Genomic DNA, 27728 nt, shown 5'->3' with positions numbered 1-27728 from the left:
GTTTAAATATAAAGAAACATTTAAGCTATATAGACAGATACATATTGTTGGAATTTAATCAATATAAACGTTTTCTAGCGGATAATAAAGATTTGTTAGTTACAAAAGCAGACAAGGGCCAAGTTACAGTAATTTTAAATAGAGATGAATATGCTTCTTGTTGAAATAAATAAACTACTAAATGACAAGACTACATATAAAATTATAAAGAGAGACCCTATTAATACTATGATTAGGAAACTTCATGACTTGATTAAATCTTGGCATAAAAATAATTTAATAGATGAAAGAATTTTTAAGTTTCGATGCACCAATGGCAATACTCTAGGATGTTATGGACTACCTAAAATACACAACAAAAGGTTGTCCCATGAGAATTATTGTTTCTACTCCGGGAAGCCCTTCTTACATTGCTAATTTTTTTTACAAATTGTTATAAGCGTTTATTTCTAAACCAAAATCTTTTATTAAAGTTGGTTTTTTGCTTCTGACAATAGAAGGACTTCAACTGTTTTACGACTTTCGATTCAAAATCTATGTAGAAATAATAAGGAAATTAATGATTAATTCGACCGTACTGGCTCTTGTTGATATTATTCTTTTTTATTAGATATGAAGTACACTACATTTCGACCTTAAGTTTAGATTCTTTTCAAATGCTAAAATTATACAAAATCGATAGTTAGCGACGTAAAACTAAAACTAAATTACAAATCAATTCGTGCAAGGAGAGACAACAATGTACTTATTTAAAACAATTCTAATAAGACGTATTAAGATATAAAGATATAAATTATAATATGTTGAGCGCTGTGAATTTTAACATGTCGATAAGACATTCTATCAACTTCTGGTACAGAAACGCTACAAGACGCTAGATTATTCTATAACACGCTTTCCTTGGAGCTCGGATTGCTCGGTCGTGACAGGGTTCGGTAAACAGAACGATACGCCGTTAATAAGACTAATCACAAGAGACAAATTTATTCGTAGTTTTGTTGGACAATCATGACAATAAAAAAATGGAAAAGAGCTATAATTACACGCATACAGAGATTTTATAAATCCACGATCAGTGGCGAATATCGATACGTGAACTTAAACAAAAAGAAACAGAAACAAACGTGCTTTCGTTAACAACTAATTTAATAAGTGATACGCTCGTGACGGCGCAATATTCACCCATGGGGGAGGTTTCAATAAGCGGGCTTTAGCGTCGGATCGCTCTGCCTGTATGGCCTATGCCGGGTCGATTTTAAATCTTTATCGCAATTCGCGAACGCGCGACCTTGCGGTTAACGGGGCTCCGTTTCGGAACGATATACCCACTATTCTGAATCGGAGTAAGGTTGGCGTCTCGAAACGCGAACACGCAATTTCGGACGCAGCACGAAAGGACGAGTTGGGGGCGGCAAACTCGCTACCTCGCAGTCATCGAGGAAAAGATTCAGGGTGCGTTCCGTTATGCACTGCAAGTACTGACAGTACTACCAATAGCGTTCCGATATAGATAGCAGTGCACTGCGAAAGTACTATCATGAGTATATGACGTCATTAATTTTGACGTTATTTCCTGTTGCGATTACTGCAACCGGCAAGGTAAAGCACTCGCAGTAATCAAGATGGCTACCTCCATGTGTACGATGGAACTAACTTTTAAATTCCATATCTGAATATAATGATACAATATTTTTAACGTAATTTTTACATTTTATTCTAGGTATTTTAATTTGTCGTCTCATTTCATTTATTAATTCCATTTCCAAATCGCTTTCACTTGATGACTCACTCGAATCATATATATTCTCGATTAAATTATATGTAATTAATGCAATAATGGTATTATCCATTTCACCAATTTTTCACTCGATGATTATTAGCGAAAAAGGTTAGTTAAAAGTCTGCTGAAAGCGTACTGTAGTGCGTTCCGTTTTACTATTTTGCAGTAGCTTCAAAGTGCACAAAATTAAAAAGGAACGCTGTCAACAGTACACTTGCATGACGTCATAGTGCCAGTACTTGCAGTGCATAACGGAACGCACCCTCAGTCTTCGAGACGCGCACTCGCGATTCTCGGACTTAAGGCGAGGGGAAAATCTGAGGCGGCGAACACGCTACCTATTTCGGCGTTTATCGGAAGGACTTTAGTCGCGAGACGATAAACTCGTTATCTCGGACTTAGTTTTAGGAATAAAATCGAGATCAGATCCGGAGCAAACCTGCTGGCGGCGATCTCGTTGGAACTGGTCGTCTTTGTTTGCCGATTCCGAGTTTTTATACTCTGTCGTTTCACCCCTTTTAATGTTCCGACTCGGTCATGGGGATAGGGTTGGCGCGTGGTCTTGCCGTCGTATATCCTCGGCTTTACTCGGCCCGCTTCCGACGCGGGATTTAGTTTCTGCGAGCGGCAGCCGTTCGGCCTTGTTCGGCCGCGCTCGTGATCTGAGCCGAACGGGAGATAGACTCCGCTCGCTGTTCGAATTTTAAGAATTGGGCGCTTGGCGCCGCTGCCCTTTGCCCGGTTGATGGTCACCAGGCGGCAGCCTTCCGGCAGATCTTCGGCCGGGAATGTGAGATTTGTTAAAATTATAATGATATTATAATAAACAGAGTTGAGATTGTATGTGTCCGTTTGAAGATTAATTGTGTTTGTTTGCTTTTTAATATATAACATTTCAGCAATCTTTCTCTTACGTCTATGTTTTTCGATATGTAAAATACAAGGGTCAAGCCACCGGAAATCATGATTGCATTCTATTCTATATCTACTAACAACCGATAGATTTGATTCATGCTTTTTAATGTTACTCTGGTGTTTTTTTATGCGAGTATTTAAATGTCTCTTTGTTTGTCTTATGTAAGAGACATTGCAATCCATGCATTCCAATCTATATACATTTGTTTTATTTAATTTATAAGTGGAATCCTTACCTCTTTTGATAAGGCTACTCAGTTTTTTCTGTAATTTGTATACCACTTTTAGTCCTTTTTTCTGAGCGATTTAGAGATGTTGTCGCTGAACTTTCCCATGTATGATAACACAATGTATGTACAATTATTTGTGTTGTTAATATTACTATTCTCGCTGCTATTGTTATTGGTGTTCTTATTTTTTAAAAATTGTAGTCTTTTTTGATATATTTATTAATAGTAAGTAATGAGAATTTATTATTAGTTAAGATCTGTTTTACTATGTTATTATTATCATTATGTAATTTTTTATCTGACAATAAGATGGCTCTGTCCACTAAATTGTTTATGCAATTAATTTTATTTTTAAACGGATGGGCAGAAAGGAAGTTAATGTATCTCCCTGAGAAAATAGGCTTCCTAAACCAATTAGTGATCAACTTTCCTTCACTACTCGTAATAATTGTTGTGTCTAATAAATTGATGGAATTATTACATTCTATCTCATAGGTGAATTTTAATCGTTGGTGGTTAGCATTAAAAATCGATAACATCTCATCTAATTTATTGCGTGGTATAACAGTAAAAATGTCATCGACATATCTGAAATAAACCGGAACTAAGAACTGCAATGAATTTAAGCAATGAGACTCTAGATCATCCATTACCATATCGGCCAGGATGGGTGACAGAGGGGACCTTATTGGGCTGCCAAAGACTTGTTCCTAAAATAGACCGTTAAAGCTGAAAGTAGTAGTCCTTTGAACAACATAGATAACACAAAATGGGTCTTGTATATAAGCGACACTTTTATTCCAAAGAACGTAATGGATTTTTGAGTTTAGGCAATATATTTTATTAACTTCCTATTAACCAATCAAATAAAAACGATCGACAACAATTAGTAATAAAAACAATTAAGAATGTTGAAAATTGTATCAACAATAGGAAAATAACGGGCGAATCAATCGAGGTGACAAGAAATATAGTTGTAATCATTTATCGAATTTTTTAACTACACAACAATATTATAGTTTTAGCAAACAACACATTTCAAAAAATTTTCACAACACTTTTCAAAAAGATGGTTGGTCGCTTGCGAAAAAAATTAAGAATATAAGCATTAATTGTGAGGAAGTGTTGGTCTCGTTAGACGTCACATCATTATATACAAACATACCGAAAGACTTAGTAATCGAAGCTATAAAAAAGAGATGAGACGCGATCGCACCTAACATTAGTCTCAATCTTGAGCAACTTATACATGCTGTTAATGTTATCTTGGATTCTACTACTTTCAGCTTTAACGGTCTATTTTATGAACAAGTCTTTAACAGCCCAATGAGGTCCCCTCTGTCACCCATCCTGGCAGATATGGTGATGGATGATCTAGAGTCTCATTGCTGAAATTCATTGCAGTTCTTAGTTCCGGTTTATTTCAGATATGTTGATGACATTTTTACTGTTATACCACGCAATAAATTAGATGAGATGTTATCGATTTTTAATCCTTACCACCAACGGTTAAAATTTACCTATGAGATAGAATGTAATAATTCCATCAATTTTTTAGACACAACAATTATTACGAGTAGTGAAGGAAAGTTGATCACTAATTGGTTTAGGAAGCCTATTTTCTCAGGGAGATACATTAACTTCCTTTCTGCCCATCCGTTTAAAAATAAAATTAATTGTATAAACAATTTAGTGGACAGAGCCATCTTATTGTCAGATAAAAAATTACATAATGATAATAATAACATAGTAAAACAGATCTTAATTAATAATAAATTCTCATTACTTACTATTAATAAATATATCAAAAAAAGACTACAATTTTTAGAAAATAAGAACACCAATAACAATAGCAGTGAGAATAGTAATATTAACAACACAAATAATTGTACATACATTGTGTTACCATACATGGGAAAGTTCAGCGACAACATCTCTAAATCGCTTAGAAAAAAGGGACTAAAAGTAGTATAAATTATAAATAAAACTGAGTAGCCTTATCAAAAGAGGTAAGGATTCCACTTATAAATTAAATAAAACAAATTAAATAAAACAAATATATAGATTAGAATGCATGGATTGCAATGTCTTTTACATAGGACAAACAGAGACATTTAAATATTTGCATATAGTAACACCAGAGTAACATTAAAAAGCATGAATCGAATCTATTGGTTGTTAGTAGACATAGAATAGAATGCAATCATGATTTCCGGTGGCTTGACCCTTGTATTTTACATACCAAAAAACAGACGTAAGAGAGAGATTGCTGAAATGTTATATATTAGAAAGCAAACAAACACAATTAATCTTCAAACAGACACAGACAATCTCAACTCTGTTTATAATAAGGTCATTAGAATAATCTAGCGTCTTGTAGCGTTTCTATACCAGTAGTTGACAGAATGTCTTATTGACATGTTAAAATTCACAGCGCTCAACATATTATAATTTATATCTTTATATCTTAATGCGTCTTATTAGAATTGTTTTAAATAAGTACATTGTTGTCTCTCCTTGCACGAATTGACTTGCAATTTAGTTTTAGTTTTACGTCGCTATTTATCGATTTTGTATAATTTTAGCACTTGAAAAGGACCTAAACTTAAGGTCGAAACGTAACGTACTTCATATCTAATAAAAAAGAATAATATCAACAAGAGCCAGTATGGTCAAATTAATCATTAATTTCCTTATTATTTTTTCTCTCTGGCAAAGAATACAAATTTACTATGCAGAAATGTTATGGGTAATACTAATAGCAAATTCTGCAAGTTACAGCCCCTACCTTTGCGTTAAAAAAATGGCATAATAACTCCTTGCGTATACAGGTGTCCCGTTTTAAATGTTCCGCGCAAATATCTCGAAAACTATGAAAGACATGAAAAAATGTTTCAGATAAAAGTTGTTTGACTCGAAGGGGGACATAAAATAATGTTATTGATTTACCTTGAATAGTCATTTGAAGGTCATGTAAAGGTCACCTTCAATTTCTTGAATAAAACTATTGCAAACTCATGTAGAATCCTATGAAAAATTAACCATTGCAAACCCATGTAGAATTGTATTAAAAATTATCCATTGCAAACTTATGTAGAATCCTACATTGCAAACCCATGTACAATAGAATTGTATGAAAAATTATCGATTATAAACCCATGTACAATCGTAACAAAAGTAATGAAATAAAAAAAAATTGCGCCAAGTGAAAGTAGAAACTTGTACCAGTGGAAAATTAAAGTTGCAGACATATATAGAGTCGTATAATGAATCAGTAAAAATTTAAATTTGCAAATGTAGAATCGTACCATAAAAAAACTTATCTTTTAAAAAAAAAGATAAACAAGATGCCAAGTCCATGCGCCATGTGAAAAAGAAATAAAAAAATTTTAGTTAAAAAAACTGGGAGCGCTGCTAAATAATATTCTAACAATATTAAAATTAAATTGTTACTTTTAAACTCATTACAGTTAAAATATGTTTTGTGTTTAAATTAATTAATGTTACTTTAAGGTGCATTGTAATTTTGAAACTTAGCAGCGCGCCCAGTTTTTTTAACTAAAATTTTTTTATTTTTTTTTCACATGGCGCATGGACTTGGCATCTTGTTTATCTTTTTTTTTAAAAGATAAGTTTTTTTATGGTACGATTCTACATTTGCAAATTTAAATTTTTACTGATTCATTATACGACTCTATATATGTCTGCAACTTTAATTTTCCACTGGTACAAGTTTCTACTTTCACTTGGCGCAATTTTTTTTTTATTTCATTACTTTTGTTACGATTGTACATGGGTTTATAATCGATAATTTTTCATACAATTCTATTGTACATGGGTTTGCAATGTAGGATTCTACATAAGTTTGCAATGGATAATTTTTAATACAATTCTACATGGGTTTGCAATGGTTAATTTTTCATAGGATTCTACATGAGTTTGCAATGGTTAATTTTTCATAGGATTCTACATAGGTTTGCAATGGGTACCATTCTACATGGGTTTGCAATGGTTAATTTTGCCTAGGATTCTTCATGGGTTTGCAATGATTAATTTTTTATAGGATTCTACATGGGTTTGCAATAGGATAGGATTCTACATGGGTTTGCAATGAATAATTTTTGTTAATGGCGTGCCCTTAACTGGTCGCCTTTTTTTACCTTTTTTTAAAGGTGAGTTTTTAGAGATAATATCATTCGTTTTTGTATATTTTTATGACCGGAATAGAACAATTATTAAACATGTTTATCTAAACTTCTTTGCTTAAAATGATGTGTACAATCATATCCTAGAATCCTGATCATTCCTCCTAAAGCACCCTATTTATATAAATTTACCCATATGTGTGTGTGTGTTTGTGTGTGTGTACTAATGTCGAGCATTTTTTATACATTTTCTATTAAATTTAGATAAAAGTTGCAGGATTTCAAAAAAGAAAAAGTTGACACAGACTTTTTCCTAAACGGCGATTTTCAAGGTTATTTAAAGGTCACTTATATTTTCAAAATAGAATTACCTTAATTTTTCTCATATAAATCGATTCCTCGCAATATTTACTATAAAAAGTTGTAAAGGTATAATTTTTACATAATCTTACATAAACTTCGAAATATTACAAATATTTTATTCTATGAAATATTTCAGTTTATGTAAAATTATGTTAACTATCTTTTAAATTATTTACTTTTAGCCATCTTACCCTTACAACCTTTTATAGTGAATATTGCAACAAATTGGTTTATATATATAATATATATATATATAACATCAGTTATTATTAATTGATGTTTACATTTATTTTTAGACTTACTAGAGCTCTAATGCTCCACATTTTTTGCAAAAAACTGTTTATTCTACCAATTTCAAATATGCTTTTAAATGATGATTGAATATTTCCTTTTTTTAATTATTTTTATTATTATTTTTCAATCTCAATCAACTTTTATAACTTTATGCCAGCACGATACAAATACATGTGTCTTTATTTTTTTTATTATTTTCATTATTATTTTTCAATCTCAATCAACTTCTATAACCTTATGCCAGCAGGATACAAATACATGTATGTCTTTATTATTGTATCAACTCTTGTCTTTTCCATGTAACCATGTCTTCATAGTTTGAATTATCCCTTCATCTTCTCAATCTTTCGCAGAGATTTAATTAATTAAATACACTTCACACGAAATAAAGTTTGCTGGAAGATATACAGCAAACGATAACTGTAAAAACATGATTACGTGGAAAGAACAAGAGTTGGTACAGTAAAGGCAAGTAAGTAAGTACATGTAATGTACCGTATTGGCATAACGCTATATCCGCGGAGCAGATAATGTGGCTGTAGAGGTAGTCTGCAGTGCAGCTAATGTGGACGTAGATGTTAATTGAGATAATTGTCTAATATAAAATAGAATTTAAAAATTTAGTTTAAAAAGCTGTTGCATATATAAATAAAGTTTATTTTTTCTAAATTTGGAATATGTTTAATTAATTAATTTTTTAAGTTTATGTTTAATAAATTTTTTAAGTCTGTATTCAATAATTTTATTCATTTGATAAATACATGTATGTCTTTATTTTGATATGTTTAATATAATTAGAAATTCATTATTAATTAGATATGTAAACTATAAATTCATATATAATATTTGAAAATATATGTGAATATTTAAATTTTTATGTTCTCCTTCCTCTCCTTCAATCTCTTTAATATCAATATGTGTATGTGTGTACACGCGCGCACATTTGTACGTATTTATTTAATTATTGGATAGTTGAGAGTACTTAATTGATAAAAAATTATGACAATAATAATCCTTGTTTTTTTTCTTATTATTTACTCAGATTTTTTTGTCTATCTTATAAGATAAACACTTTAGAGATTGAATATTTCAAGTAAACTAATTGTAAGTAAATTTCACATTAATGCATATAGATGTTTAATCATGAATGTACTAAATAAGTACACAAGACGAACAGTGAGTGAGTGAGTGAGAATGAGAGAGTGTGTGTGTGTGTGCGTGTGTGTGTGAGAAAGAGAGAGAGAGAGAGTTAGCCAACATAACCCCGCACGCTGCCGATCATGAATGTACTAAATAAGTACACAAGACGAACAGTGAGTGAGTGAGTGAGAATGAGAGAGTGTGTGTGTGTGTGCGTGTGTGTGTGAGAAAGAGAGAGAGAGAGAGAGAGAGAGAGAGTTAGCCAACATAACCCCGCACGCTGCCGATATGGCGGAGCGCCACTATCGCTATCTGTTGTAAAACGTGCGAAATGGACAAAATTACCACTACATGCATCTTGCATGTGTTGTGTACGTGTGATATATGTGTGCGCATGTGTTGTATACGTGTGAATACGTGTAGCACGATACTACTATGTATGCGTGGTCGATGATGATGATAATGATGATGATAATAATGATGACGGGGACGTTTCTTAATAGAAATTTTTCATATTTCGACTTTGCATTTATATATCTCTGCTTACAAATCACGTAGAGCAGAAATAAAGACACTTTTATTATATAATTCGAACTCAATCTATCGATTAAGTCTAGTATAAACTCGATTGCTTCAGCCATTATTGAGGATTCGAAATATTATAAAGACTCAAATGTCCGACTCGCGTTAAGATACACGGTGTCTCCGCTACGCCCTTAACTGGTCGCGAGACACTACCGTGTCTCTTGATGACACCATTTTATGTCCCCTTTCGAGTCAAACAACTTTTATCTGAAACATTTTTTCATGTCTTTCATTGTTTTTGAAATATTTGCGCAGAACATTAAAAATGGGACACCTATATACGCGAAAAAGTTATTATGCCATTTTTTAACACAAAGGTAAAGGCTGTAACTTGTAGAATTTGCTATTGGCATCACACAACATTTCTGCATAGGTTTTGAATCGAAAGCCGTGAAACAGTTGAAGTCCTTTTTTTGTAAGATTGGGTATTAATTTCGAGAAAATCGGTCTATAAATTTGTTAATGCGTGGGTAAGTAAATAGGGTGTTAAAAATTTTTTTAAATCATTTATTGGCCATTCCCGATAAATTTACAAAATTTGAGTACAAATTTCGAAAAAGTCGGTGAATAAGTGTGTGAATGCGTGGGTGGGATAAAACTTAGAAAAATTACACAGCAGCTTTCTCTGAAAAATTTGCAACATTTTGGTACCAATTTGATGAAAATCGGTCCACAAATGCGGAAGTAGTTCGCGGTCAGACAGACAGACAGACCGACGGACAGTCCGGTAAGACGGACGGTAGGGTTTTCGAAAGCTCTTGAGATAAGCTACAAAAATATGTAATGAAAAGGAGGTAGTTCTATTTAAAAAATAGCCGGTGACCTTTACGAAACCTTCAAACGACTATCCAAGGTTAAATCATTGTCACCATCTTATGACCTCCTTGAAGTCATACAACTTTTGTTTGAAACATTTTTGATTTAACGCAGTGTTTATGATTTGAGTAGGTTCTTTAAAATGGGACACCCTGTACATATAATTTATAAAAAGAGCAAAAATAAAAAAAAATGACTAAAACTTTTGCATACACCTAATATATGTATATATTTATACAAATTATTATTCAAAAAATATATTTATCGTGAATAAAGAAGGTCCCAATTCCTTTTTTTGAAAAATATTGACTTGAGCTACTAACCACTTGATTGCTGCCACTTGATATTTTTACATTTCGATAAGAGTTATGGTCTTTTTCAAAAGATAGTCTTTAAAAAAAAAAAAAAAACACGCACGTGCAAAGAAACTACATTATGTTAACATTAGAAGGTTGTTAGTTAAATATATTATTGAGTCATTATATTTAAAAGCCGAATAAAATAAAATATACGAACAATCTAACCTCAATAACGCCAATTTTTACATTTCTAATTATTGAATATCTAATCTGTAACCAAAAATTGAAAAGTTAATATAAAACTGCCTCAGTTGTATTTCAGTTGAAAGGAAGCACACAGAAGAAATAAATATTAATAAAACAATACATACATTACAAAGATATACATTGCTGAACTGAAAACTTCTATTATTTATGGCTAACCTATTGTAGGGTTTTCCCAAAGGATTGTCAGGATAAACTAACACCCTCACTTTACATGCACAAGTTAAGTCTTTATTTAATAAAAAAAAGAACACGATAGAACTATTTACACTTGGAAAGATGACTCTCCTTATAATATAACCGATTATCAAACGTATGCTTCGGGGAGAGCAGCAACCCTTGCCGGAGGAACGCGTGTTTCTTAATATTATCTTTTTATCTAATTCCTCACTTCCAACGCTTTTACTCCACTCTTTCGTAGCTAAACTACGGCTTATCCCTATAGTCAGTTACTCCAGAGCCTTCTTCCACCTTCTCTACTATTCTACTATCACTCTAACTCTTCCTTATTTTAATTGTAACTCCTTTTGACTCTAACTTTTAGACACACGTGTTCTCCTCTCCGTAGCTCAGCTCGCTCTCCTCGAAGCATACGTTCTCGCTCCTCACTCCGGCGCTCGACGCGCTTATCCCCTTCCACTAATTTCTTACAGCTTCGGCCATTCTGGCAATTCCGTTCGTCCTCGAACGATGTTCACTCATACATCAACTTATTATATACCCTTTTATTTTGTAATACTATTTTAACATCATTTTTCTACTTTACTTTGACTTTAACTCGCTAACATTTATTATTACTATTTAACAATCTTTCACCCTTCTTTAAGTCTAATTTATCTCTCAACTTTGTTGTACATTTTATTTCGTTTACATTCTCTTATACGTAGAATATATATATAACTCCGTCTATTTATTATACCAATTTCTCTATATTTCCTTATTGCTCTTTATTCCCTTCCTTACATTTTAGCTTTTTATTTACCTTTTTAAATTAGTGACTTTAATTCTTTTTCTTTATTCCCCTTTTTGTTATTCTCTATTGTTTCATACTTATTTATCCTAAATTCTTAGCTACTCTCCTCTATATCTTTCTATTATAATTTTGTAACAATTTTGTTTACATAGTAATTTCCTATTATTAACGCATCTCTCTCTCTCTTTTTTTTCTTTTTTTTTCTCACAACCAGGTAAACGTATTGACTGAGATATTAATACTCTTATATTATAAACATACATCTTATATCTAACTTATCTCTATTGACTCAAGTGGAACGCTTATATACTATCAAAGAATTTATGTTTCTATAGGGAATTCTCCAATTATTTCGTCACATATTCTACTTCTTTCTCACCGCTCATATACCTTGTAAAATATTTGTCAAAGTTATCCCTTACTCCCCTTTCTTTTTCAGACTTTTATTTTATTACAACTATTAAATGTTACTTTACCACTGACTAGATAGACTGTTACTCCGATTCATTCTCCTCTTCACATTCCTCTATACTTTTGTCAACTGTTATGTCCTCTTCCCCAACACGAATCCATAATTTTAATTTATCCGGTGACATTATAGTATTTAGCGGTTTTTGTGTAATATTAAAACCCGGCACATCCGCTATCGTATATCTATTTTTATTTAACACTGCTTTAATTCTATAAGGACCTTTATATTTTGGAGTTAATTTTGTATTGACACCCGGTTTATTTTGTGTTACCCTTACTTGGACTAAATCTCCTACTTTATACCTTTTGTTCTTCTTGTGTCTCTTATCGTAATAAGTTTTATTATACTCTTGGAGTTTTCTGTTTACTGTTTGAGCTATATTCCTCTCCTCCTCCCTTTGTCTATCAAAATCAGTGTCTACTTCCGTAAGGTTATCTATTAATTCTCTCAAAACTTTATCATCACTATGCTTTTGCTCATACCCTAATAACAATTTACTTGGTGTAGAATCAATAGCTTTGTTTAATGAATTATTAATTATATATTGCACTGAAGCTAATTTTACTTTCCAATTCTCCGGACCTTCAATTATTTTCGACAGTGTTGACTTTAAAAATCGATTAACTCTCTCAACTTGCCCATTGGCCCATGGTGATGCTACAGCCGTTTTAATATGTTTTATTTCTCTTTCTTTCATAAACTCTAAGAAATTAATTGACGTAAACGCTGTCCCTCTATCACTGATGATTCTCTCTGGGTTTCCGAAAATATGAAAAAGTGATTTTAAATTTTTTATTACTTCCTCTGTTCCCTTAGATTTAGTTGGATATAACCAAACAAATTTAGTAAAAGCATCTATTGTTATTAGTACATATTTATAACCGTCACTTGTTTTTTCCAAAGGCCCGAAATGATCTACGTGTAACGTTTTAAAAGGGATTTTATCTTTATCAATTATTTCTAATTCACCCTCTGATTTTCCTCCCTTTAAGGAATACGATAAACATTTTACACAATTATCTATATATTGTTTAACTTGTATCTTAAGATTCGAAAACCAATAATGTGTCTGTATTCCATGTACTGTTTTATCATAACCCACATGACCCATTTCATCGTGATTTATTCTAATTATATTGTTTATCATACTCTCGGGAACTACAAATAAATCTTTCCCTTTAAACTGTCTGAATAACAATCCATCTATCAGTGAAAATTTTTTACTTCCACTTAACTCAACATTTTTAGCAATTTCTCTTAACTTCAAGTCTGTTAGCTGTTTAAACATTAACTCATCTTCTGCTGTAATCGAGTTTATTGCCAAACCGTTACGACTTAGAGCGTCTACATGTGTCATCCTATCTGCGGATCTATGTACAAGTTCAAACTTATAATTTTGCACAGCTAGTGACCAACGAGCGATTCTTAGGTTTATTTTAATTTTTTTCATTGCTAACGTGAGAGAATTGCAATCTGTTATAATTTTAAACCTGATGCCTTGCAAATATATGTGAAAACGTTCTATGGCCTTTACAATTGCTAGTGTTTCTAGCTCAAAACTGTGGTATCTCTTTTCCGTATCGCTCGTCGCTCTACTAAAATATGCAATAGGACACATAGAACCGGACGACTGCCTCTGCAGCAAAATCGCGCCAAAACCCTGATTACTCGCGTCAGTATGGAGTTTGGTTTCGGCCGCCGGGTTATAGATTCTCAAAATCGGTGGAGTAGTAAGTTCTCTCGTTAGATCATTAAATGACTCAATACATTTACTGTCAAATTCAAAGGGGATTCCCTTCCTTAATAGAATTTGAAGCGGTGCTGCTCTCAAAGAATAATTCTGAATGAATTTACGAAAATAGCCTGTGAGGCCCAAAAATCCTCGAATTTGTTTAACATTCTTAGGATAAGGAAATTCCAAAATGGCTTTTATATGTCTCTCACTCATCGAGACTCCTTCGGCTGATATTAAATATCCCAAATATTCAATTTTATTCATTAAAAACAGACATTTAGAAAAATTCAATTTTAAGTGATATTTCTTAAGAATAAAAAGCACCTCCTCTATTACTTTTAAATTCTCCTCCACCGTTCTTGTCGCAATCAAAATATCATCCATGTAGATGTGTACTTTACCAGCCCTTATGAGTGGTTAAAAAATTTGGAGTACCCTCTTTTGGAACTCGGCGGGCGCCTTCGAATATCCAAACGGCATTTTTACGAACTCGTACTGTCCCATTGGCGTTGCAAAGGCGAAATACTTTGTGTCGTCCGGGTGTATGCTGATTTGATGGAAGCCATCGAGAAGGTCGAACTTCGAGAAGACTGCCATACCGTATAATTGATCAACCTGATCTTCAATTACCGGGAACGGGTATTTCTGTGGTAAAATTCTCTGATTAAGAGGCCGCAAATCAATACACATACGCTTTTTCCCATTTCGCTTTGATACTAATACAACTCGCGCACAATATGGTGAAATGCTAGGCTTAATTATTCCTCGCGCAAGCAAATCTTTAATAATTTCTTCCAATTCGAGTTTTTCCGCTGCTGCCATTCGTCTAGGGGCATAACGATAAAAAGAATGATCTTTTAAATAAATTCTAATCTTATAATCAACCTCCACGGGTTCAATAGGGCTGTCATCAATTCTATGAAATACATCTAACAGCTTTTTTCTGTTAAGTACACTTAGTACGGGATCTGTGTTTTCAAGAATGATGTCGTCCCTATTTTTCTCTTCTGTTAAATTAATAGAGAAGATAAAGTTCAACTCTGTATTAGGCGGAGGGCACTCGAACTCGAAGACCCTATTTTGATAACTTAAACGCAATTTTGAACCATCAAGAAAGTCTCTTCCTAACAAAATATCAAACGCGAAGGTTGTATCTTTCACAATCACTAAGGTTACATCAAAATAGTACCCTTCTAATTTTTCAAAGCAAAGTTGATCGCAAATTTTTCCCGAAACTAATATCTCCGAATTATTAACCTCTTTCAGATTCAAGTTGTCTTTAACCTGCAAACATTTATTGTTTTGGAAAAATTTTAAATATACCGATTCTCTAATTAAGCTCACCGGGCTTCCAGTATCGATTAACGCCAGAAAAGATCTGTTCTTACTTTCTAGAGTTTGCACTCTTACAAAAGGTGTCCTCTTCTCGATGACACATACGCCACCGTCATTCTGCTCACTCGCTGCAACAGGCTGCTCCCCTGCCTCGTCTCCCAATTGTCCCAAAAGATTCACTCTCGTAGGTGTTGTTCCCGCTCTGGATGTTGGGCAGTTGAATATTCGGTGACCTTGCTGCTTACATTTATAGCAAGTATAATTCTTGAATCGACAGTCCTGGACGGTATGTCCCCTTTCAAAACAACCAGTGCACGCAGGCGTATTTGGATTATCACGCTTCCATCCTGTGCGCGCATCTCCAAAATTTGAACGACGAAACGGTACTCCATCTTCCGTAATTCTCCGCATTCTATCAATAAATCTAGGCACCGTCTCTGTCTGCATATCAATTGCAAACCTTCTCAAAGCTGGGTCTTTAACTCCGTCCGATAGCATTTCAATTTTTTCTCGTTCAGATAGTTGCAGGAATTGCATTAGATTCAATTTATCTTCTACATAATCCACGAATTTCTCCGTATTCGCTTTCCAAATGCGTCTGTTTATTCTTGCAATTGTTACGGAAATCGATTCTTTCCTCTCGAAATAAGCTCTTATTTTGGACTCAAAACTCGGCCATGTCACTCCAGTTTCTGGTTCCTGGCGATTATACCAATTCCGCGCCCTCCCTTCTAACTGGTTAATGGCGGCCGCTACCAGAGTTTCTTCTGAGATTCTGTGGATTCGCGCTATATTTTTACATCGGTCGACCCACCGTTCAACGCTCTCGTCATCTTTACCGAAGAATTTTGGTATTAATTTTGAGGCAAATTTTATTTGTCCCCAATTTTGCGCCGAAAACGAATTTGTATTCTCATTTGTCACGGTTCGAGATAACGGCTCTTCTGTTTGCATTGTTGGAAAAGGCCCCGTATTTTCCGATCTTATTATTTGCACAACAGATCGAACAATCGCTTGTAAATCGAACGCGTTCAAGGTGCCTCCCTCAACCGCGGTTCCCGCCATTCGCACCTGAGGGGGAAACACCACCGAATTTGCGTCTTCCCGCGATATTGAGTCTGTGTCTCCTACCTCCTGCTCTCCGATGGAACCCGGTCCGGCCAATATTAACTTTTCCGGCCAACCGTTTTTCTCATAATATTCCGAAATTCTATCTGTGATCGCAGCGCGTGTTCCGCGCGCGTCAAACTCGAGCTGTCTAGCAACGTCCTTAAGACCCTCAATTGTTAGACCTTCCAATAGCGCACGGTTACTCATCATGTAGTAATCTTTTAAAAAAAAAAAAATTTTCCTCAGCTCACTCGTTAGATAAAAGTAAAAAAAATAATAAAAAACTGATATTTCCTATTCCCGTTTTTAACGCATCAATCGACACGATAGATTTAATAATTTCGCTTCTGATTGTCTATCTCGCTATAGTCAATGTCTTTAATGCACACCCGTTATTGCTCGAATCCGCACACGCGTCTGTAGACTCTCTCCGTCTCTGTTTTTCTTTTCTCTGATCACGCCTGTTTTCGACCGAAATCACGCCTGTTATTCACTAAGATCACCTGTTTACGAAAGGAATCCTATCTTCCTTCCCGCTCCTTTGATGACGTCATGCTCCGTTTCCGAAATTCCTTGCCTTTTCTTTCTCTGCTTCTTTGTAATCACTAACATTAATTATTGCGTATTCTTGATGATCATCCCACTTCTGATGTGATGACTGTAGGGTTTTCCCAAAGGACTGTCCGGATAAACTAACACCCTCACTTTACATGCACAAGTTAAGTCTTTATTTAATAAAAAAAAGAACACGATAGAACTATTTACACTTGGAAAGATGACTCTCCTTATAATATAACCGATTATCAAACGTATGCTTCGGGGAGAGCAGCAACCCTTGCCGGAGAAACGCGTGTTTCTTAATATTATCTTTTTATCTAATTCCTCACTTCCAACGCTTTTACTCCACTCTTTCGTAGTTAAACTACGACTTATCCCTATAGTCAGTTACTCCAGAGCCTTCTTCCACCTTCTCTACTATTCTACTATCACTCTAACTCTTCCTTATTTTAATTGTAACTCCTTTTGACTCTGACTTTTAGACACACGTGTTCTCCTCTCCGTAGCTCAGCTCGCTCTCCTCGAAGCATACGTTCTCGCTCCTCACTCCGGCGCTCGACGCGCTTATCCCCTTCCACTAATTTCTTACACTATTTTACTATTGTGGCACGTTTGTAATGACAGATGTATTTTCGAAGTTTAATACGGTTGTATGTGAATAAAATTAATGAGTATGGTTAAAATTCTGGTGCACCTAAAAAAAAAATGGTGACATTTTATAAAATGGATTATTTCAAATCAATACACTGCCTTTACCATAAAAGATTTTAAAGAATTACAATGCAGAAAAACGAACAAGTAAATCATGTAAATTTTAAGTTATCTTTTTTATTAGCGAAGTTAGTCTTCTTAAAATCTAATAAATATTATATATCTCGACGATATATATACAGGGTGTCCTTAAAGTTCGTTATCACCCCTAAGATTCGGAAATAAATCAAAATTTCGAAAATTCGCAAAACACGTGTTTGATCATTTCAAGGGGCTACTCTTTTAAGGGGATTGAAGAGGGTCGTCTCTCAAGGGGGTCCAAGGGAGGCGATCCCCCTTGAAAATCTTAAATGGGACCTCATATTTTTTATTACATATTCTTATAGCTTATTTCAAGAGCTTTCCAAAACACTATAAGAAAATATTTTTCATTAAGTATTTTTCGAGTTATGAGACTTAAAAGTTACAATTTGTTAGTATCAGCATTAACAAAGATGTGACAATAATATGCTTATTTTTTGTGTTTTATTGATTTTTTTAAGTTTTCTTCTAAATTCTATTGCTGTTTCTAAGTTCTTTTAATTTTTTTTAAATTTGTATTTGTTGTTTGTACGCACATACCAACACATGTTATTGACTTTTAAGTCTCGTGTAAGTCTCTAAATAATAGATTGCATTTATTTTATTGTAGTGCTTATTATGAATCGTAAATTTACGCGCGCGTTCTGCTAAAGACAAAGTAAAAATTATTTTTCTTTACGGAGAATGTATGTATACCCAAAGAAACATTTCAAACATATTGAAAAATACAAATTAAAAAAAAATTAAAAGAACTCAGAAACAACAATAGAATTTAGAAAAAAACTTAAAAAAACCAATAAAACACAAAAAATAAGCAATTATTGCCACATCTTTGTTAATGCTAATACTTACAAATTGTAACTTTTAAGTTTTATAACTCGAAAAATACTTAATGAAAAAATATTTTCTTATATAATAGTATTTTAGAAAGCTCTTAAAATAAGCTATAAGAATATGCAATAAAAAATAGGAGGTCCCAATTAAGATTTTCAAGAGGGGTTGCCCTCCTTGGACCCCCTTGAGGGGCGACCCCCTTCGACCCCCTTAAAAGAGTAGCCCCTTAAAATAATCGAACACGTTTTGCGATTTTTTGAAATTTTGATTTATTTCCGAAATATTAGGGGTGATAACGGACTTTAGGAACACCCTGTATATATATTGTATATATAATATAGCACAGTAAGCTTTAAATATAATAATAAACTCAAACATTAAATCATCATTTTACTTACTCTCTATTTGCAATGTATTTACTATTGAGAGATATTAAAGAGATGCTGAAAAAAATAGATCTTCCAAGTGTCTGGTGACAAATCGCTTAGTTTAATGAAAACATCGCAAAAATACAACGCAAAATTAAATACATTTATAATAAAAAACGTAAAAAACTAAAAATTATCTTGACAAAAAACTTGTAATTATAAAACGCATGTATAACAATGTACTGGCTAGAAGTTTATGCACCTGAGATATACAAAATGATAAATACACTTCACAAAAACATCCTTGTTCGTAAGCTAAGCAAACAAACTTCTGTCAATGACGACTTTTGCAGATCTCATTAAACTATGAATCAATGAAGATTTCTACTTGATGAAAAATATAATTAGATGTCATTCAACATGACAGTGCAGGATTGTAAAAAGCATTATGTAAATTCCGTATACACCTTGCTTTTTCTTGTAATTAGCTACTATTATTATTATATTTGCTTAATTATCTTTACATAAAATGATGGTAATGAAACATACAGCAATTCAAGTTGGTATTTCTCAGAAAAAGAAATTGATGACTATTATCTTTTTTGGATAAATATATATTTTTATATATTAAATTTTATTTAAGAGTTTAACAAGACTCTGTAATATAAATATAAATTTAACGTATAAGACATGCAATAAGAGCCAAATCGCGGATGACAATGCGTTATCCTAACGAAACTAAATCATTTTTCGTTAGAATTAAATACCGGTGCACAAGGCACCAAATTTTACTTGGACACGGCCAAGATTTTAAATATGAAATAATCTCATATTTGAGATTTAATTTCAATACCCCTTTAACCCCCCTACGGAAAATAAATAAATGAATGCAAGAGAAAAATATAGATCCGAAAGTCGCTGAATCGGAAATCGAACCCGAGACCTTTCGCTTGCCGGGCGACTGCTCTTCCAACTGAGCTATTCAGATCCCTTGTGAACCGGTATTTAATTCTAACGAAAAATGATTTAGTTTCGTTAGGATAACGCATTGTCATCCGCGATTTGGCTCTTATTGCCTGTCTTATACGTTAAATTTATTTTTAAATTTTATTATTATACTTTTTACTTAAAACTTATTTTAATTATTTTGATGTTTTGATAAGCAATATAATGCGCATGTATATCATTTTTGTTTTTCTGTTTGCGCAATTAGGTACAATTTGTTGCAATAATAATATTAGGTCTGCAAATTTTGAATCCAGCCTGTCCAATACAAGAGAAATTTCATTCAGTTGTAGCTGCTTTTTTTATAGGAAATATATTAATACTTCTTTACTTATTTTATGATTTTTATAAGAAAAGTTATACTGATAAACCTAAAAAAAAAGAATAATTAAGTTTAATATCAAATAAGCACACACACACACACACACACACACACACAAATAATGATTAATATGAACTAATTAGTTATTTAAGTTACTATTAATAAATTAATTATTAAATTACTTAGTTGCTTAAGTAAATTATTAATTAGTTATTCTTAATTTTTTCAACAACTTATATATACATGTATATATATGTATTTCATCAAGAGACACGGTAGTGTCTCGCGACCAGTTAAGGGCGTAGCGGAGACACCGTGTATCTTAACGCGAGTCGGACATTTAAGTCTTTATAATATTTCGAATCCTCAATAATGGCTGAAGCAATCGAGTTTATACTAGACTTAATCGATAGATTGAGTTCGAATTATATAATAAAAGTGTCTTTATTTCTGCTCTACGTGATTTGTAAGCAGAGATATATAAATGCAAAGTCGAAATATGAAAAATTTCTATTAAGAAACGTCCCCGTCATCATTATCATCATCATTATCATCATCATTATCATCATCGACCACGCATACATAGTAGTATCGTGCTACACGTATTCACACGTATACAACACATGCGCACACATATATCACACGTACACAACACATGCAAGATGCATGTAGTGGTAATTTTGTCCATCTCGCACGTTTTACAACAGATGGCGATAGTGGCGCTCCGCCATATCGGCAGCGTGCGGGGTTATGTTGGCTAACTCTCTCTCTCTCTCTCTCTCTCTCTCTCTCTCTCTCTCTCTCTCTCTCTCTTTCTCACACACACACGCACACACACACACACTCTCTCATTCTCACTCACTCACTCACTGTTCGTCTTGTGTACTTATTTAGTACATTCATGATCGGCAGCGTGCGGGGTTATGTTGGCTAACTCTCTCTCTCTCTCTTTCTCACACACACACGCACACACACACACTCTCTCATTCTCACTCACTCACTCACTGTTCGTCTTGTGTACTTATTTAGTACATTCATGATTAAACATCTATATGCATTAATGTGAAATTTACTTACAATTAGTTTACTTGAAATATTCAATCTCTAAAGTGTTTATCTTATAAGATAGACAAAAAAATCTGAGTAAATAATAAGAAAAAAAAACAAGGATTATTATTGTCATAATTTTTTATCAATTAAGTACTCTCAACTATCCAATAATTAAATAAATACGTACAAATGTGCGCGCGTGTACACACATACACATATTGATATTAAAGAGATTGAAGGAGAGGAAGGAGAAGATAAAAATTTAAATATTCACATATATTTTCAAATATTATATATGAATTTATAGTTTACATATCTAATTAATAATGAATTTCTAATTATATTAAACATATCAAAATAAAGACATACATGTATTTATCAAATGAATAAAATTATTGAATACAGACTTAAAAAATTTATTAAACATAGACTTAAAAAATTAATTAATTAAACATATTCCAAATTTAAAAAAAATAAACTTTATTTATATATGCAACAGCTTTTTAAACTAAATTTTTAAATTCTATTTTATATTAGACAATTATCTCAATCAACATCTACGTCCACATTAGCTGCACTGCAGACTACCTCTACAGCCACATTATCTGCTCCGCGGATATAGCGTTATGCCAATACGATACATTACATGTACTTACTTACTTGCCTTTACTGTACCAACTCTTGTTCTTTCCACGTAATCATGTTTTTACAGTTATCGTTTGCTGTATATCTTCCAGCAAACTTTATTTCGTGTAAAGTGTATTTAATTAATTAAATCTCTGCGAAAGATTGAGAAGATGAAGGGATAATTCAAACTATGAAGACATGGTTACATGGAAAAGACAAGAGTTGATACAATAATAAAGACATACATGTATTTGTATCCTGCTGGCATAAGGTTATAGAAGTTGATTGAGATTGAAAAATAATAATGAAAATAATAAAAAAAATAAAGACACATGTATTTGTATCGTGCTGGCATAAAGTTATAAAAGTTGATTGAGATTGAAAAATAATAATAAAAATAATTAAAAAAAGGAAATATTCAATCATCATTTAAAAGCATATTTGAAATCTGTAGAATAAACAGTTTTTGCAAAAAATGTGGAGCATTAGAGCTCTAGTAAGTCTAAAAATAAATGTAAACATCAATTAATAATAACTGATGTTATATATATATATATATATATATATTATATATATAAACCAATTTGTTGCAATATTCACTATAAAAGGTTGTAAGGGTAAGATGGCTAAAAGTGAATAATTTAAAAGATAGTTAACATAATTTTACATAAACTGAAATATTTCATAAAATAAAATATTTGTAATATTTCGAAGTTTATGTAAGATTATGTAGATACATAAAAATTATACCTTTACAACTTTTTATAGTAAATATTGCGAGGAATCGATTTATATGAGAAAAATTAAGGTAATTCTATTTTGAAAATATAAGTGACCTTTAAATAACCTTGAAAATCGCCGTTTAGGAAAAAGTCTGTGTCAACTTTTTCTTTTTCGAAATCCTGCAACTTTTATCTAAATTTAATAGAAAATGTATAAAAAATGCTCGACATTAGTACACACACACACACACACACACACATATGGGTAAATTTATATAAATAGGGTGCTTTAAGAGGAATGATCAGGATTCTAGGATATGATTGTACACATCATTTTAAGCAAAGAAGTTTAGATAAACATGTTTAATAATTGTTCTATTCCGGTCATAAAAATATACAAAAATGAATGATATAATCTCTAAAAACTCACCTTTAAAAAAAGGTAAAAAAAGGCGACCAGTTAAGGGCACGCCATTAACAAAAATTATCCATTGCAAACCCATGTAGAATCCTATCCTATTGCAAACCCATGTAGAATCCTATGAAAAATTAATCATTGCAAACCCATGTAGAATCCTAGGCAAAATTAACCATTGCAAACCCATGTAGAATCGTACCCATTGCAAACCTATGTAGAATCCTATGAAAAATTAACCATTGCAAACTCATGTAGAATCCTATGAAAAATTAACTATTGCAAACCCATGTAGAATTGTATTAAAAATTATCCATTGCAAACTTATGTAGAATCCTACATTGCAAACCCATGTACAATAGAATTGTATGAAAAATTATCGATTATAAACCCATGTACAATCGTAACAAAAGTAATGAAATAAAAAAAAAAGCGCTGCTAAGTTTCAAAATTACAATGCACCTTAAAGTAACATTAATTAATTTAAACACAAAACATATTTTAACTGTAATGAGTTTAAAAGTAACAATTTAATTTTAATATTGTTAGAATATTATTTAGCAGCGCTCCCAGTTTTTTTAACTAAAATTTTTTTATTTCTTTTTCACATGGCGCATGGACTTGGCATCTTGTTTATCTTTTTTTTTAAAAGATAAGTTTTTTTATGGTACGATTCTACATTTGCTAATTTAAATTTTTACTGATTCATTATACGACTCTATATATGTCTGCAACTTTAATTTTCCACTGGTACAAGTTTCTACTTTCACTTGGCGCAATTTTTTTTTTATTTCATTACTTTTGTTACGATTGTACATGGGTTTATAATCGATAATTTTTCATACAATTCTATTGTACATGGGTTTGCAATGTAGGATTCTACATAAGTTTGCAATGGATAATTTTTAATACAATTCTACATGGGTTTGCAATAGTTAATTTTTCATAGGATTCTACATGAGTTTGCAATGGTTAATTTTTCATAGGATTCTACATAGGTTTGCAATGGGTACGATTCTACATGGGTTTGCAATGGTTAATTTTGCCTAGGATTCTACATGGGTTTGCAATGATTAATTTTTCATAGGATTCTACATGGGTTTGCAATAGGATAGGATTCTACATGGGTTTGCAATGGATAATTTTTGTTAATGACGTGCCCTTAACTGGTCGCCTTTTTTTACCTTTTTTTAAAGGTGAGTTTTTAGAGATTATTAAATATACGTGATGTTTCAGGAGGAAAAGTACATATTTCAGAAGATTGTAGTATGGACCATTTTGAGTAAAAAAGTTCATATTATTATATTGGTAAGTTTTTTTTGCAGAAAAAAGTAATTTTTATACTCTTGTTCATTTGTGGCAGATTTTGTTGATGCTTAACATTAAAACAGCTGTAACTCCACAGCTATTGAAAATTGGACACATATTAATATAACCTTTCTTACTCAAAATGGTCCATATTACAACCTCCTGAAATATGTACCTTTCCTCCTGAAACATTCTGTATATATTAACAAAATATGTTATATATAAATTGAGCATAACGTATGTTGTGTTATTTATTATTATTTATATGTTGTATATATCTATACAAACTTATCTTTTTAAAAAAGAGTAATAAAAAGGTTTTAAGTGTATTCATTATTCGAAAGTTATATAAAAAACATTATTTTTAAATTAATGTAAGAAATTGTTTATAAAATGTTAGTTAAAAACTGTATAAAATAATTATATCAAAATATTGTGCCATAAAAATAAAAATTTATTTTAAAAAATATTTTATTACATTTTATTATTTTAAATATTAAAAAAGCATGTCTCGTAATTTAATTTCAGCAAATTCATAATTACTTAATATGTAATTTAATAAATTAAAATATCATTAGAAAGATGTATAACTACGTAACGGTTGCTTTTGCAAGCGCACGGAATACTCAATCAGGATCACGGCTTTCTCGAGAAAGGGGTAACAGAACACCGCGATGATAAAAAAGAAAATATAAAGATATATTAGAAGTAGGTATACTATTGGGGTTCTAACGCTGGTACTCTGAGGGGGGTGAGGGGCGAGGGGAAATCGTGGCAAGGAGGTATGGCGTCACGCGGGGGGGGGGGTCTTATCAGCTGATAAGCTTATCTTATCAGCTCAGATCACCTGATAAGGGGAGATTATCGGATCATGTTACCTGATGTTTATAAACAAAAGATAAACATATATTCCTTAGTTTCCAAATTTTCTTTCTTTCTTAATTGTCGCAATAACATCGCGTTTGGCTCTATTGGTCGAGAGGAATGAAGTGTAGAGTGTGGTTTTAAAATTAAAGAGCTGACTTAAAAGTATTCTTATTATAAACATATATCTATTACAATGATATCTATCACAAAACAAGATAAACATATATCTATTACAACAATATCTATCACAAGATAAGATAAACAAATATCTAATACAACGATATCTATTACATAAAAAAGATAAGATAATGAGATATTTATTACTGCAATATCTTTTATCTTCAGCGAACACGTCGAAACATGTTTTCGCGGGGGAGAGGATAAAAAGTGCCCCTTCTCCTTCCCACCATAAGCGGCGGTTCATTATTGTTTATTTTAGGAAGAAATACCAGCACCGATAACCAGCGGCTGCAGGAATTTATAAACAAAACAATAATCTGCGGCTGCTTTATAATCAATTAATACGTTATCTAATTCTACGAATTATCCCCCGGGGAGATGCGCAATCTTTTTTCGAGGAAATTTAAACAAAAGCTGCGAAATCTTCTACTGTTTCTTTGGCGGTACCTAAGCGCCGAAAATCTGCGGCCGCTTCATCAACAAATATTGAACAAGGATTGATAATAATGTGAAAAAAGAAAAAGATTCTGAATACGTGTATTAACTTCTATATCAAGGGATATTAATACTTGCAGTTTCAAAGATCAGCAATTAAAATCTTAAACCTTGAAGTAATAATTCTTAATAATTATCAAGACCACTGTCATTCGGTTTGGTAAAGTAATTCTGCATTCTCCGATGGGAGGAGCAAACCACATTTTACGGTATATAAATCCGGCACCCAGCACGGAGTGGCAGTAGTTCCGTTATAGAATTTCAGCAGTAAACCAACAAGCTTCATCAACTGCTACTACTACTAGTTCCGAAGACAACGAGACACAGCCGCCATTTCGGACCGAGGTACCGAAGCTCCTCAGATCTTTAGACTCAGAGGGAAGAACACAGTAGCGAAATGTATCATAGCAAGGCATATTAAACATTGTTTAACTTTGTGAGTATTTAAGCCAGTTCACATATCCCTAAATAGTAGAGCGTGACGGACACTCATTATATTTAATCATTTTATATTAACTCAATCTTACATTATATTCCGAACTCTGAATTTTGAATATAGACATAAGCTATATATTACTCTGCATTCCCAATATTATTTCGATCTACGAATTGCATCTGCACACATCTGCGTTACAATCGTCGACATATACGATACAATATTTTATCCAATACTATTCAATACTATTTAACCAATATCGCATACTTATTTAACCTATTCTACTTGCAATATAAATATATCCATGCATTTTATTGTATTACTGCTTACATATATATGTATATAACCCTGTATCCTATTACCTATTAGCGAATTGAATGACGCTGATTCCCCAGTACACATTAGAAGTTATATCTTGTCAAAAGGTACATTCGAAAGTCATCTCTGAGATGCACGTTTGGTAAAGTGAACGCATTAGCCTTTTAGAGAGGAACCGGAGGACCCGGAATAGCCGAGGAACACCTATCTCTCTATTCTTTTACGCTTTTATTACCTTGCATTTTCCAATAAGTTGCGAATACTTTACCACACCAACTGACAGCAATCTTACATATTAATATTCAATTCATTTTGATAAGTGTACACCATCCTATTTATTACCAACAGAATGATACCCTGTCATAAGATAAATTTGTTGCTACGATTCTGAGATGCCCGTTTAGTAACGTGAACGTACGCATTAGCCTTTTAAGAAAGGACCAGAATTCACGGAATAACCGTGTAAGTAGTATAATGGCAGGTATGGCCCGTCAAAACAAACCCCCACCACCGACCCGTCTGGCGCCGGGTCTTATCTTATCTTTCCCCCACCACCGGCGTCTGGCTTTTCCGAGTGTGGGTGTTAGGGGGAAAGGGTGTTGGGGGAAAAAAAATGGCGACTGGCCCCGAAAGGTGGGGATGAGAATTTTTATTTTTTATTTTTTCTGATTTTCTCTGGATTTGAACCCGGGACCTCCGTGTTTCCGAGCAGGGTCCTAGTATGTTGAGCTAAACGAGATCTTACTAGTCTAAGGATTAGATGTGGTATTTAAGCTAAAGTTGCGTAGAGTACGGCATGGGGGTTCGGGTATACGTATGGCAAGGATAGCTCGTCGAATCAAATGGTCGATATCGGACGGGGGTGGGGTAAAAACAGTTCGGGTATACGTATGGCAAGGATAGCTCGTCGAATCAAATGGTCGATATTAGACGGGGTGGGGTAAAAACATTTTGGCCAAGAAAAGCGTCGTGCGG

The 27728-nt window shown here is 32.9% G+C and overlaps 1 protein-coding gene across 1 annotated transcript in view; it reads left to right on the top strand.

Annotated features, from left to right (window-relative positions):
- LOC114946706 (very long chain fatty acid elongase AAEL008004-like) overlaps nt 1–27728 on the top strand; it is a 115482-nt gene that overhangs the window by 29591 nt on the left and 58163 nt on the right. The gene's annotated exons all lie outside the window — the stretch shown is intronic.

This window comes from Nylanderia fulva, unplaced genomic scaffold, assembly GCF_048542155.1.
Source record: "Nylanderia fulva isolate GAGA-0341 unplaced genomic scaffold, ASM4854215v1 Scaffold171, whole genome shotgun sequence".
NCBI lineage: Eukaryota > Metazoa > Arthropoda > Insecta > Hymenoptera > Formicidae > Nylanderia > Nylanderia fulva.
Note: the sequence above shows the minus strand (reverse complement) of the source record. Positions and strands in the feature narration are given on the sequence as shown.